The sequence below is a fragment of the Schistocerca americana genome, chromosome 3 (assembly GCF_021461395.2).
Source record: "Schistocerca americana isolate TAMUIC-IGC-003095 chromosome 3, iqSchAmer2.1, whole genome shotgun sequence".
Classification (NCBI taxonomy): Eukaryota; Metazoa; Arthropoda; class Insecta; order Orthoptera; family Acrididae; genus Schistocerca; species Schistocerca americana.
In genome coordinates this window covers 186,975,652-186,987,833 of record NC_060121.1, presented here as the reverse complement: position 1 = coordinate 186,987,833, position 12,182 = coordinate 186,975,652, and the positions used below count along the sequence as shown (strand labels likewise).

The 12,182-nt window shown below is 38.5% G+C and overlaps 1 protein-coding gene across 2 annotated transcripts in view; it reads left to right on the top strand.

The window, feature by feature from the left end:
* Positions 1-8,790, top strand: part of LOC124606977 (transmembrane protein 19) — a 90,068-nt gene extending 81,278 nt beyond the window's left edge. For both annotated transcript variants that reach the window (XM_047139118.1, XM_047139117.1), the window contains one exon: positions 7,415-8,790. The gene's annotated coding sequence lies outside the window, so the exon portion shown is untranslated. The remainder of the gene's footprint in view (positions 1-7,414) is intronic.
* The last annotated feature ends 3,392 nt before the right edge of the window (positions 8,791-12,182 follow it).

Below are 12,182 nucleotides of genomic sequence, written 5' to 3'. Positions count from 1 at the left end.
CTTCCTCAGGATCTTTTGGTATCCTTTACTGGTAGAACACTGTCAGGGACGAGTGTCGCGTCCACTTATAAAGGGGAAATTTTCTGGTGTTCATGCTGGAGAAGTAATAGTATTGGTTACCATTCATTTCTGGGGTTACTGACCGCATAAGCAGAATTTTAAAGAAAAATTGTATTCCAACATCTTTCTTTAGTCAAAACAAAATAAAAGACTTTTTCCGATGGAAAAAGGATGCACCTGATTACCTCCACAATGCAGGAGTCTATCAAGTGTCATGTGGCTGCAGCAAAGTGTTGTTGTTGTTGTTGTGGTCTTCAGTCCTGAGACTGGTTTGATACAGCTCTCTATGCTACTCTAGCCTGTGCAAGCTTCTTCATCTCCCAGTACCTACTGCAGCCTACATCCTTCTGAATCTGCTTAGTGTATTCATCTCTTAGTCTCCCTCTACGATTTTTACCCTCCACGCTGCCCTCCAATACTAAATTGGTGATCCCTTGATGTCTCAGAGCATGTCCTATCAACCGATCCCTTCTTCTAGTCAAGTTGTGCCACAAGCTCCTCTTCTCCCCAATTCTATTCAATACCTCCTCATTAATTATGTGATCTACCCATCTAATCTTCAGCATTCTTCTGTAGCACCACATTTCAAAAGCTTCTATTCTCTTCTTGTCTAAACTATTTATTGTCCATGTTTCACTTCCATACATGGCTACACTCCATACAGATACTTTCAGAAATGACTTCCTGACATCAATTTTAATAATGTACTTGTACTGGCTAAAGATGCAAACATTTATAGAAGAAAAGTCCGAGAAGCGGTTGAAATTTCCAAGAATGCATCTAATTTCAATAGAGAGGATGGCTATAGGCTTCCGGCATTGTGGCTCCCCGCCATCAAGGAAGTAAATACGCGGCCGCGGTGTGTGAGCAGCATAAACAACACGCTGCAAGTCACCTGAGTGGACAATAATATTTTGGGTAAACAATCCCCCTCTCTTGCTCTGTCCGTTTTGAATCTAGCCACTGATGACGACCAACCAATAACGGTAGCAGGCACTTCAACCAATAACTCTTCTCCAGCATAAGTGTGGAATGGTAGCTTTCTATCCAATGACAATGACCGCCAATGGTATCCACAGGAGATGAGCTACCAACGCCCCTTCTTCTGTATTAGCCTATGACTATGGTCCACCAATGGTAGCCATATGAATTTTAACCAATACTATCACTTCTCCAGCACGAACGCCAGAAAATTTCCCCTTTATAAGTGGACGCGACACTTGTCTCTGACAGTGTTCTACCAGTAGTGGACACCAAAAGATCCTGAGGAAGATCCCAACAGAGGGGTCAAAACATCGAACATTTTAGACATGACATGACAAGGACTAATAACCCAGAAGATTTTTACTTCAGTGACAATGTCCACGAAAGCCTGCAGACTTACATACTTACGCTCAATGTTACTTAAACTGGGTGGCAGACTTCATTTCATTGGTAGGTTACTAGGAAAATTCAAGAAGTTTGAAAAGGAAAATTCCACTCATTCTAGAACATTGCTCACGTATGGGAGATCCATACCAAATGTGGCTTACAGGGGATACTGAAGATATACAAAGGAGGACAGCACTGACAGTCACAGGATTGTTTGACCCATGGGAGAGCATCACGGAGATGCTCAAAAAATTTAACTGTTGGATACTTGAAGAGAGACACAAACTATCCCACAAAAGCTTACTTACAATGTCTCAAGAACCACCTTTAAGTGAGGAATATAAAATAAAAAGAAACCACTCAAGTTATCAAAGTAAACTGTGCTTTATTTTGAAGACACTGCAGTTATGTTCGAAACAAAGTATCATTCAAATGTCCACCATGGCTGTGAACACACTGATGCACATGATTGGTCCAGTTGGTACTTACTCTGTCAAATATAAGTATTGTAATGTCTGTGATAGCCTGACAAATGTTTGCTTCTGAATGTTTTAAAGTTTGTGGCTTGTCGGCATAGAAATGGGTTTTGATGCAGTCCCTAAGAAAATAATCCAAGTGTGTTACATCACATAACCATGGTGACCAATTCAAGATCCACTTCTTGAGATGATCTGGTTGCCAGTCTTCTCCTTCAGCAATCAAGCGTAGCATCGCCTGTGTGGCACAAAAACAATCCTACTGGAACCACATGTTTTCAATATCCATCGTCTCAAATTCTGCCCACAGAAATTTATTTAACACGAATCTATTGGTGTTCGCATTGATGGTAATAGTTCTTCTCTCATAATCTTGAAAGAAATAAGGCCACCACACTATAAACTGGAGTACACAGTGAGTTTTTATTAATGCAATGACACCTCATGGACCACTTGTTAGTTCTTCTCACTCCAGTAATGACAATTTTGTGTATTGAAGAAGCCACTAAGACAAACATGTGCCTCATCTGAGAAGATGATTTTTCCACAGAAATCAGGATCTGTGCCCAACTGCTGTATGACCCATCAGTGATACCATGATGCAATCTGTTATTGTTTGGCTTCAGCTTTTGAATCAATACAACTTTGTATGTCGCAGGCCCAAATCCTTGCTAAACTGATGTCTCAGATAGCTGCAACTGCTAAGATTATCTTGAAACTGGCTCATTTGGCTCTTCCTCAGTACTGGCCATTACTGATGCAGTATTGTCCTCACTTCGCGCTTTATGTTGTCTTCTTGATGACTTCTGAATGTGTAGAGAGAAATCCCACTCAAATTTGGTCACAGTACAGCATATAGCCTGAGTAGAGATATGGTGGTGGCAACCCAGCTCTCCAGTGAATAAATGATGAGCACCCACAACTGAGCTGCCACTTTGGTAAAAATTTTTAATGATGTCTGGACATTCAGGAAGTGTGAGTCACAGCATGATGAAACTGGAAATTGTACTGGACCTTTCCACAGCTGGAAGCAAACAAAAAAATATATTAGAAACTGTAAATTGCAGTTTTAAAAAGTATCACTCGTAATTACAGATCCTATACTGTTACAAGTATGTATTGCTCTGGTAGTTGTTGTGAAGACAAGATAAGACTAATTACAGTGCACACAGAGGTGTTTAATCAATAATTGTTCCTGCATTCCATATGTGAACGAAACAAGAGGACTCACTGCCATACACTTCACATTCATTCACAGAATATAGATGTAGATCTAGATCTTCACTATATACTTGTTCCATATTTCACAAGATTCCATGCCACATTCTTGTGGTCAGAAATTTCAGAGTCACCTATTGGTCATTGGGTTTACTGTCCCACCCCCCATACATAGGGATGGTTGCCTGTCATTCTTGGTTTTACACACACACACACACACACACACACACACACTGTACATAACAGTATGCCCAGGTCTTCTCGTGGGGCCTTGTTTCTATGCCCTTTGTGCACTCCACAAGAGAGAAGGAAAAAATTATTCTCTCTCTATTTCTCCTTCCGTGTTGAATTTTATGGAAACATAGCTCTAGATTCCTACATCATTTACACCATTATTCTATTTTTCCAGTCCTTTTATAAGTCTACCCTCTGTGTGTTGCCCATGGGACATCATTGAGTAATGCAACACTGGCAAAACAATGACAGTGATACTCTTCATTTGATTTACTCATTTTCCTACTGAAAATGTCTTACACAATTCTTGTAGCCATTGTATGTTACAAAATTAAATTTCTAATACAAATGAAGCCTTGATTAAAGCATTATATGCTGTGAGTTGCAGGGCAAATAAACAAAACTTCTCATGAGCTTGAGCTCCCCAGTACATCTTCTTTGAAGATCTCAGCCTATTGCAGTTTTCAGACAGTGACTTTCCACTCACAATGCTGGAAGTTGTCATCCCTAGTGTTCCAAAACTTTTAAGTGCACTGGATCAGCTGGTGCGCTGTTTCACCAACCTTGAATGGCCTTTGATTGCGACTGACTCACAGCTGAGGCTGAGTTATGCATGTTGTGGGGCCTTCAAGAATAATTTGCCTGTCAAATAGTAAAGAACCTACCTAAAGAGACAGAATAAGCCAAAAGAAAAATAAGTTGGACCCCTTTATCCATACAATTTCACTTCAGCCAACTTGTACACATAGACAGTGATAGACTGAAGAGACCAACACAACAGAAAAATCCAAAAATGTATAACATATGTTTTTAAACCGGTTATTAAACTATAAGGCTGGTCTGAATCTGTATTGTTTTCATGTTTATACATAAAATAAAGGAAAGGCAACCACTCAGCTATAGCTGACTGTTGTGTGATGCATGGAAACACACAATGAAAACTTATGTACACTAGTTTTTGAGCTCTTGCTTTTTCTCTAGTAGAAGTACGCATGCTTATACTGTGAATGTGTGTACTTCTACTAGAGAAAGAGCAGGAGCTTGAAAGTGTAAATATTGTTTTCTGTTGTGTTTTTACATGTGCCATACATCAGTCAGCTAAAGGTGATAGTTGCCTTTTCTTTATTTTAGGTATTGTTCCATCCAGGAATTTTCATTGTTTTTCAATTTGTTATAGATGGCAGGTTTCAATAAAAAATTCAGATTGTATCAGACTAGGTCAAAGCAGATGAATACAGCAGTTGTGCTTCCAATCTGCAACTTATATCCAAGTATTCAATGTCTGCTTTGCTTTCTGCTGCACTTTTTTCAGCTACCTCCATTGTTTCATTTCATCCATGTAGGCTAGTTTTTAGATTTTGTCCTGAGTGCATGTTGGACTTGTTTTCAGGATGACTGTAGATCAAATTCTCTTGTGCTAATCCATATCTAGTTTTTCAATGGTCCTCTTAAATCTTTCAAGATGAATGCCAAGATGGTTCCTTTGAAAAGGACACAGTTAATTTCCTTCCCCATCTAAGCTTGTACATCATCTCTGATTGCCCGATCACTGAAGGAAAGCTAAAGTGTAATCTTTCTTCTTCTATACTAAATGTTTCGCTATGAGAAATTAAAAACCAAAACAATCACATACCAGTGTTTGAACATTACAAAATCAACTAGAGATGATAAGTAGTTATTTCAGCAACACTCAGGTGGCTGTGTGGTGGACATTAGATTCACATAAGACTTGTTTTAATGTTTTGTTGTTGTTATAGGGGGAGTTCTGGTAGAATATAAATACTTTAGAACAAAGGAGACCACTCGCTAAGTCATCTTCATACACGCAAGCGAAGGAAAGAAAACTTACTAGCTTCCAGAGTAATCATTTTTCCAGCTAGAGTATAAACATGCGCGCACGCGCACGAGCCAGCCCACACACACACACACACACACACACACACACACATACTGGTGGCTGGGCACACAACGGCAGTGCTGCAGTTTGGTTGGTGGACTAGGTTGAGGTGGGGGTTGTGTTGAGTGGAGTGGGTGAAGGGGGAGAGAGTCAGGAGACAGAAAGACGCGTTACAGGTGGATGGCAAGTGGCTCAGAGGTAGGCAGCTGCTTTGCCAGCTAGGAATATGAGAAGGATGGGTGGCAGGAGCATGGGCTAGGCAAGTGATGCATGGGTGTTGAAACTGATGGGGGCATCACACACTGAACATGATGTGGAGATGTGAATTGGGAGGGGACAATAGAATGGAGGAAGGGGAAAGTGTTGGGTGGAGGGTGTGGGTACATTGGGTTACCAGAGATTGACACCAGGACCATTACAGGAGCAAAAGATGGGTTGCGAGGATAACTCCCATCTGCATAGTTCAGAGAAGCTATTGGTGGAAGGAAGAATCCAGATGGACGAGGTTGTGAAGGAGCCTTTGAAATTGAGTATTTTATGCTAAGCTGCATGCTGTTCCAGTGTGTTTGTTCTTGGCAACAGTTTCACAGTAGTCATTCATCCTGGTGGGCAGCTGGTTGGCAGGTAGTGTTAACGACGTAAAAAGCTGTGCAGTGTTTGCAGCAGAGATGGTATATGACATGGCTGCTTTCATAGGTGACCCGGTAAGGATAAGCCTCTGACAGGAGAGGAGTAGGAAGTGCTGGGTGGGTGAATTTGGCAGGCCTTGCACCTGTTTCTTCCACAGGATATGATCCCTGTGGCAGAGGGTGAGGAACAGGAGTGGCATAGGGATGAAACTGGATATTCATTAAGGAATTTCCCATTGTTACTCTGGGCCCCCCATAACAAATGTCAGGAGGATGACATATGGGTAAAATCATCACCATATTTAGAATTATTTCACAGTGAGCAGAGCAATTCAGAATTGGCACCAGCATACTAACGAAATTGTGCAGTATTTTCTGATAGACGTCCAAGAGAAAATTTTTACTGCAGTTATTTAGTTCAGTTCTATATGTCAGCTCCTCACAAATTACATTTTATGTTTATTTACTGATCCACAGCTTATTTTTCTGACACTGATATATTCCAACTTCACACAAAGCAATGTCGTATTTGTAAGTTACATTGATATAACACTGAGTAATGTAGATATTTTAATGCCCATACAAGCTGCTCAAACAAGACAGTAACTTTGGAAAACTATAAAACTTGACTATGAACTAAAGAGAATGTCTTGTGAGACTTCTGCCTTCAGAATATCAGCTTGGTTTGTAAGACAACTGGTAGCATGGCACATTTATGTTGTAATCTGCTCTGATTTCCATAATCTGAGGATGAGCTTACTGTGTTTTGATAGCTAGTTTATGGGTAAAAGTACAAAGTATTTCAAGAAAATAAATTGCAGATGGGTGTTGTATCTTTTATAAATTGTCTTCTATTCACACTACAATTACAGTGTTCAACACTGATCCCAATGGAGGGGATAAAATTATTTTAAGGCATTCCCCTCATTATGTGTGGCTACATGTTTCAGATGTATTACAGTATGCATGTGCATGTGAACTCATACTGCCTAACAGTACAATTATAATTATCACACTTCACAGATCCCTACTAGTAAGTTTTTCTTTCTTAACTCTCACCATTATAACATGTAATGTGGTAGCATGATATTCAGCAGTGAAAAGTCTAGGATAGAATGTAACAATATTATGAAAAGGGTAGTTGCTACTTACCATATAGTGGAGACACTGAGTTGCATATAGGCACAACAAAATGACTGGGAAAAAATGAGCTTTCGGCAAACAAGGCCTTTGTCAGAGATAGAAAAAAACACACACTGTGTGTGTGTGTGTGTGTGTGTGTGTGTGTGTTTTCTATCTCAGACGAAGGCCTTGTTGGCTGAAAGCTCATTTTCTGACAGTCTTTTTGTTGTACCTATCTGCGACTCAGCATCTCTGCTACATGGTGAGTAGCAACTATCATTTTCATAATATAGCAACATGTTATTGATTTATAGGTTGGTACATGAACAGATGAAAATAAAGATTTAAATTTGCATGAGACAAGCAAATGCTTATTTAGTAATATACATCTTATTTTTACTTTTTAGGAGACTGAGTGAAAGGTGTCATTGAATTTGTCAAAGGGTGAAACTGACTTTATGTGAGAAAGGCATGGTTATCAAGAAAAAGGAAGAAAAGAAATTACATTACAGATTTGAAGTGTCTCTAAAATCTATCAGAACAATGAGGAGAAGTCACAAAGGTATCCATTCCTATGCCATGTCAGCTTCAGAGGAACTGCTGTTTAGCATTTTGAGTGATAGTGACCCCATCCAAGTGTTTAGTAAGAACATTTGAACTTTGGACCTCTCTTAGTCTCACCTAACTCTTTCATAAATTCTTCTAATTGCTTTTTAGGTCCAGTTTCTCTCCTTTCCAACATAATTACTTTTGGTTACCTTTTCAGTTTTGCATGTTCCTTGTAGCTAATCAAGTATTCAAACTTCATGAGCAAACACTAACAAAGGCAGACCTTCATCTCAGGAAACAGAAAAGCCATTGCTATATTACTTCATACTGTCACCAGTTACTAATGGGTATCCCCATGAATGATTCATATTTGAAGTGTGTATAATGTTACATAACTATGACATCAAGTTATTAAGCATATGTTTGACTATCTTGTATTAGAAAAAGCCATTGTCCATTGCAAAAAACTTAATGAAGTTCTGTGATTACCTCAAAGTTGGAACACCAAATTAAAATCCCATTCTAAAAATTATCCACTTATTATGTAAGCATGTTTACTCTCCTAGTGTTTGTACAGTGCAGTTTTGTATATTTGTATTTGCTGCTTCGATGATGTGGTGTGACTTGTTTGGAGGCTACAGTTTTTTAGGGACCAGAACTTCTATATCATCCATTATTTTTCTCAATTATTCTGAAAAACACTAGGTGGTGATGTGCTCATCTCAAGTAGAGAAATGGAAAATGTAAAAAAAACCTTCATCAGAAATTTACACAATTGATTAAGAAGGGAGCATCTACTTTAAATTTGGTTATTTCATTCATAGCAAAATGCTGTCAATAGTGTGTTAATTTCTGTAACAGCAGAAGAATGGAAGTGCCTTGTGGTTACCTATGCTTCATCACAAGAAAGACAAAATCCACTTTCTACAGTTTATACTGGTTTACAAAAGACATGTGCGATAGCACAAGAATGAATTATCTAGTTTTATAGGTGATCATGTGTACTAATCAGTTTACTTACTTCAGTGACTAGCTCCATGCAAAAGAAATTCAGAGGAATAAATGTGATGGTGGAATGTGATTGTATTCAAAATATGTACAATGTCTTTTGGCATTCTATTAGTTTGCTAGTCATATCTGTTGTTTTTAAAACTGTGCAGCTATTTACATTGTAATTCTGCTTTTAGTGCAGAGAATTTTGTTTTAAATAAAGTGTTAATATTGTTCATCTATATGAAACTCTATCTTTACTGTCTGAGCATGCATTAGTTGTTGGTTACGTGTGCCACCCATTAAATATCCAGCAGATTGCAACTGTTGCAGTCACGCATAAAGAGCAGTTTTTGATGTCACAGTGTTCTTTCTGACACACACACACACACACACACTCACACACACACACACACACACACACACATACATACATATATATTGGGCTTGCATTTGGGGGGATGGCATTTCAAATCTGTTTTGTCCATTTATCTTGATTTAGGTTTTCCATTATTTTCCTAAATCACTCCAGGCAAATGCTGAGATGTTTCCTTTGCCAGGGCATGGCCAATTTCCTTCCCCATCTTTGAACCAATCTGAACTTGGGCTCTGTCTCTAATGACCTGAAGATTGACAAGACATTAAATCCTAAGACTGCCCAAAATTATTATAACGGGAAAGCCTATGCAGTCAACTCAGTACTAACGTTGATAATCATACAAGTAACTGTTTATGTTGCCATTCGTAGAGTATTTTTTCTGTTTTCAACATATCTAATCTCCAATAAATGTCCTCTAGTAATTTTATTTGAACTTTCTTCTTAAGGCAACACACTTGCAGATAAAAGTGATGTTACAAAGCCAAACCAATGTACTAACTAATTCATTTGGAATCAATGGTTTCAATTTACTTTTCACCTTCAAAATCCTCTCTCATAAGTCACAAAATATTCAGTTTGTTACTTGTACATAACTTTACAATAAACTTGCATGAACAGTTGTTTAAATATATTAGCAGGCTTCCAAACTGTAATCAGTTACAGCAGTTTTGTGGCTTATATAGCTTCAAGTTTATATTCAGCAAAATATTTAGACATAGCTTGTGCATGATATTGAAAAATTAATTTAAAACTAAGTGAAATGATAAAAATTACCTTAAGACTATTGCATGCAAATTTTTAAGACCTATCGTTAATTGATGTCTCTCAGATCTGAGTAACGTTTAATCTTATGCAAGATCTGATAGTGGCTAAATCTTCTTTTTGCATAAAAAAATTACTATCACTGAGCTAAATAATATGATATGATAGCATTTCCTAATGTTAATTTGCAGAAAGGTGCTGAAACATATTTTATCAGGTTTTTACACAATAATATAAAAGCTCTAGATTCAATGCCTGCAGATCTTTTTATTTTCTTCATTGTACAAAATATTGTGATAGTTCTTGAATAATTGAAATACAGTCTATTTTGATTTCACTGCTTAAGTGCCTCTTTGCATATTGTAATCAGTCTAATCTCATCTTCACTGTTTGTACAGGAGCAACACACGCAAGGACTGGTTCTTGGTACTTTGTAAATAGTCTTTTAGTTGGCATCTATCTCCATGTGTTTTCCAGCTCATATATTTCATTGCTTCCATGATGCCCTCCTATGGGTCAAAAAAACCTGTTACCATTTGTGCTGTCATTCTTTGTATACATTTAGTATCCTCTTATCTCACATACTTGAACAATATTCTAGGGTGGGTTACATTTGTAAGCAATGTCCTTCACAGTCTTCTTGCATTTTTCCAGTATCTGCTGATGATCTGAAACCTGCCATGTACTTAACCTACAACTGATGATGATGATGATGATGATGATGGGTACACAACAGCAAGGTCTTTAGCTACTTACCGTTACTGGTTGCTGGTCAGTGCTTACAGTCCTTGTAGAACCTAGCCTTCTTTGTCACCTGCCACCATTCATCTCTGTCCAGTGCTTTCCTTCTCCAATTCCTGATTCCCATTGCTTTTAGATCTCTTCCATATTTTGGAGCCATCTTTTCCTGCATCATCATCTTCTCCTTGTCTCCTTGGGCTTTCCTATAAACACTTTCAAACACTCAGAGTTTCCAGCATTCTGTGTATGTGACCAGCCCATGTTATTGATCCACGCTTGATTTTCACTACAGTATTCATCTGTCCATAAAATGTCTGCAGTTATGCATTTGTCCTCATTTTCCAGCTTTCTTCCTCTCTCTGTGCCCCACATCTTTTTCTCAAAATTTTCCTTTCCTATCTCAATCCCCAGCCTTTTTCCTTTGTAGTCACAATCCATACATTACTATGTGTCTTAATAGGCTCAAATGTATTTTGATTTTTTGTGTTCCTAATAGTATCAGTTTCCACTTGTTATCCTTTCTTGAATTTCTCTTGCTGCCCTGTTACCAACTGTTGTTATTGAACCTACACATTTAAAAATTTCCACTCTTGATATTCTTTCCCATTTATTTCTATTGAAGTCTTTTCTCTATCCCTCCCGGGATCTCCCATCATCATATATGAGGGTGGTTTGGTGGTTTGAGAAGTTCTCAGAACAGAACAGAAAAAAAGTACTTACATCACTGAAACTTTTTTTTATTTTTCAGTGTAATCTCCTTGTAGATTAATGCACTTGGTCCATCTATATTCCAGTGCCTTGACCCCATCATGAAAATGAGTTTCCTCCAGGCCTGCAAAATAGTTGTCAACTCTGGCCATCAGTTTTTCATTTGAAGTGAATCTTCGTCCACCAAGAAACATTTTCAGTTTTGGGAAGAGGTGGAAGTCTGAAGGAGCAATATCAGATGAATAAGGTGGATGTGGCAATGATTCATACCTTAGTTCGTGTAATTTTACCATGGCATTCCCATGCGTTTTTGATCCAACACCAAGAGTCGCAGCACCCATCTTGCAGATACGTTTTCATTTCTACTTCTTCAGTTAAAATGTGATATACCCTTTCAGATGGCATGTGGCAAGCTTGAGCAATTTCAAGCACTTTCAACTGGTGATCCTCCGTGACTATTTGTGCACTTTTGCAATGATTTCTGGAGTAGTGGCACATCTTGGCCGACCACTGCGCAGATCATCGTCTAAGCTCGCCCAACCAAATTTAAATTCATTTGTCCACTTGGTAACAGTTGAATATGAAGGAGCAGAGTCCCCCAGTTTGTTCTGGAAATTGGCATGAATGTTTTTTGTTTTCATACCTTTCTTTATGAAGTACTTAACCACTGTTCGAATCTTGATTTTTTTCCATCTTCGCAAATCACTATGCAGGAACAACAACAGAGCCATGTCACTGCCACAGCTCTCTTCCAAGAGCACTGACGTGGCATGTGTTTACAGGCAACAGTCCAATGAATATCATGTGAACAACTCATTGTGCTAGTGCTGATCTCTCTTGGTGATTATGAGAACTTTTCAAACCACCTTCGTAGTTTGTTTTGCCTGTATTCAGCTCCAGTCCTAACTCCCATGCTGCTCCTTGTAATGCAGCATAATTACCCTTCGAAACTCTGACATTCCTAGCAATTAATGCTACATTATCAGTGTTTGCCACTACATGCATCTGCCAGTTACATATTGTTCCTCCTGGATTTCTTGACATTT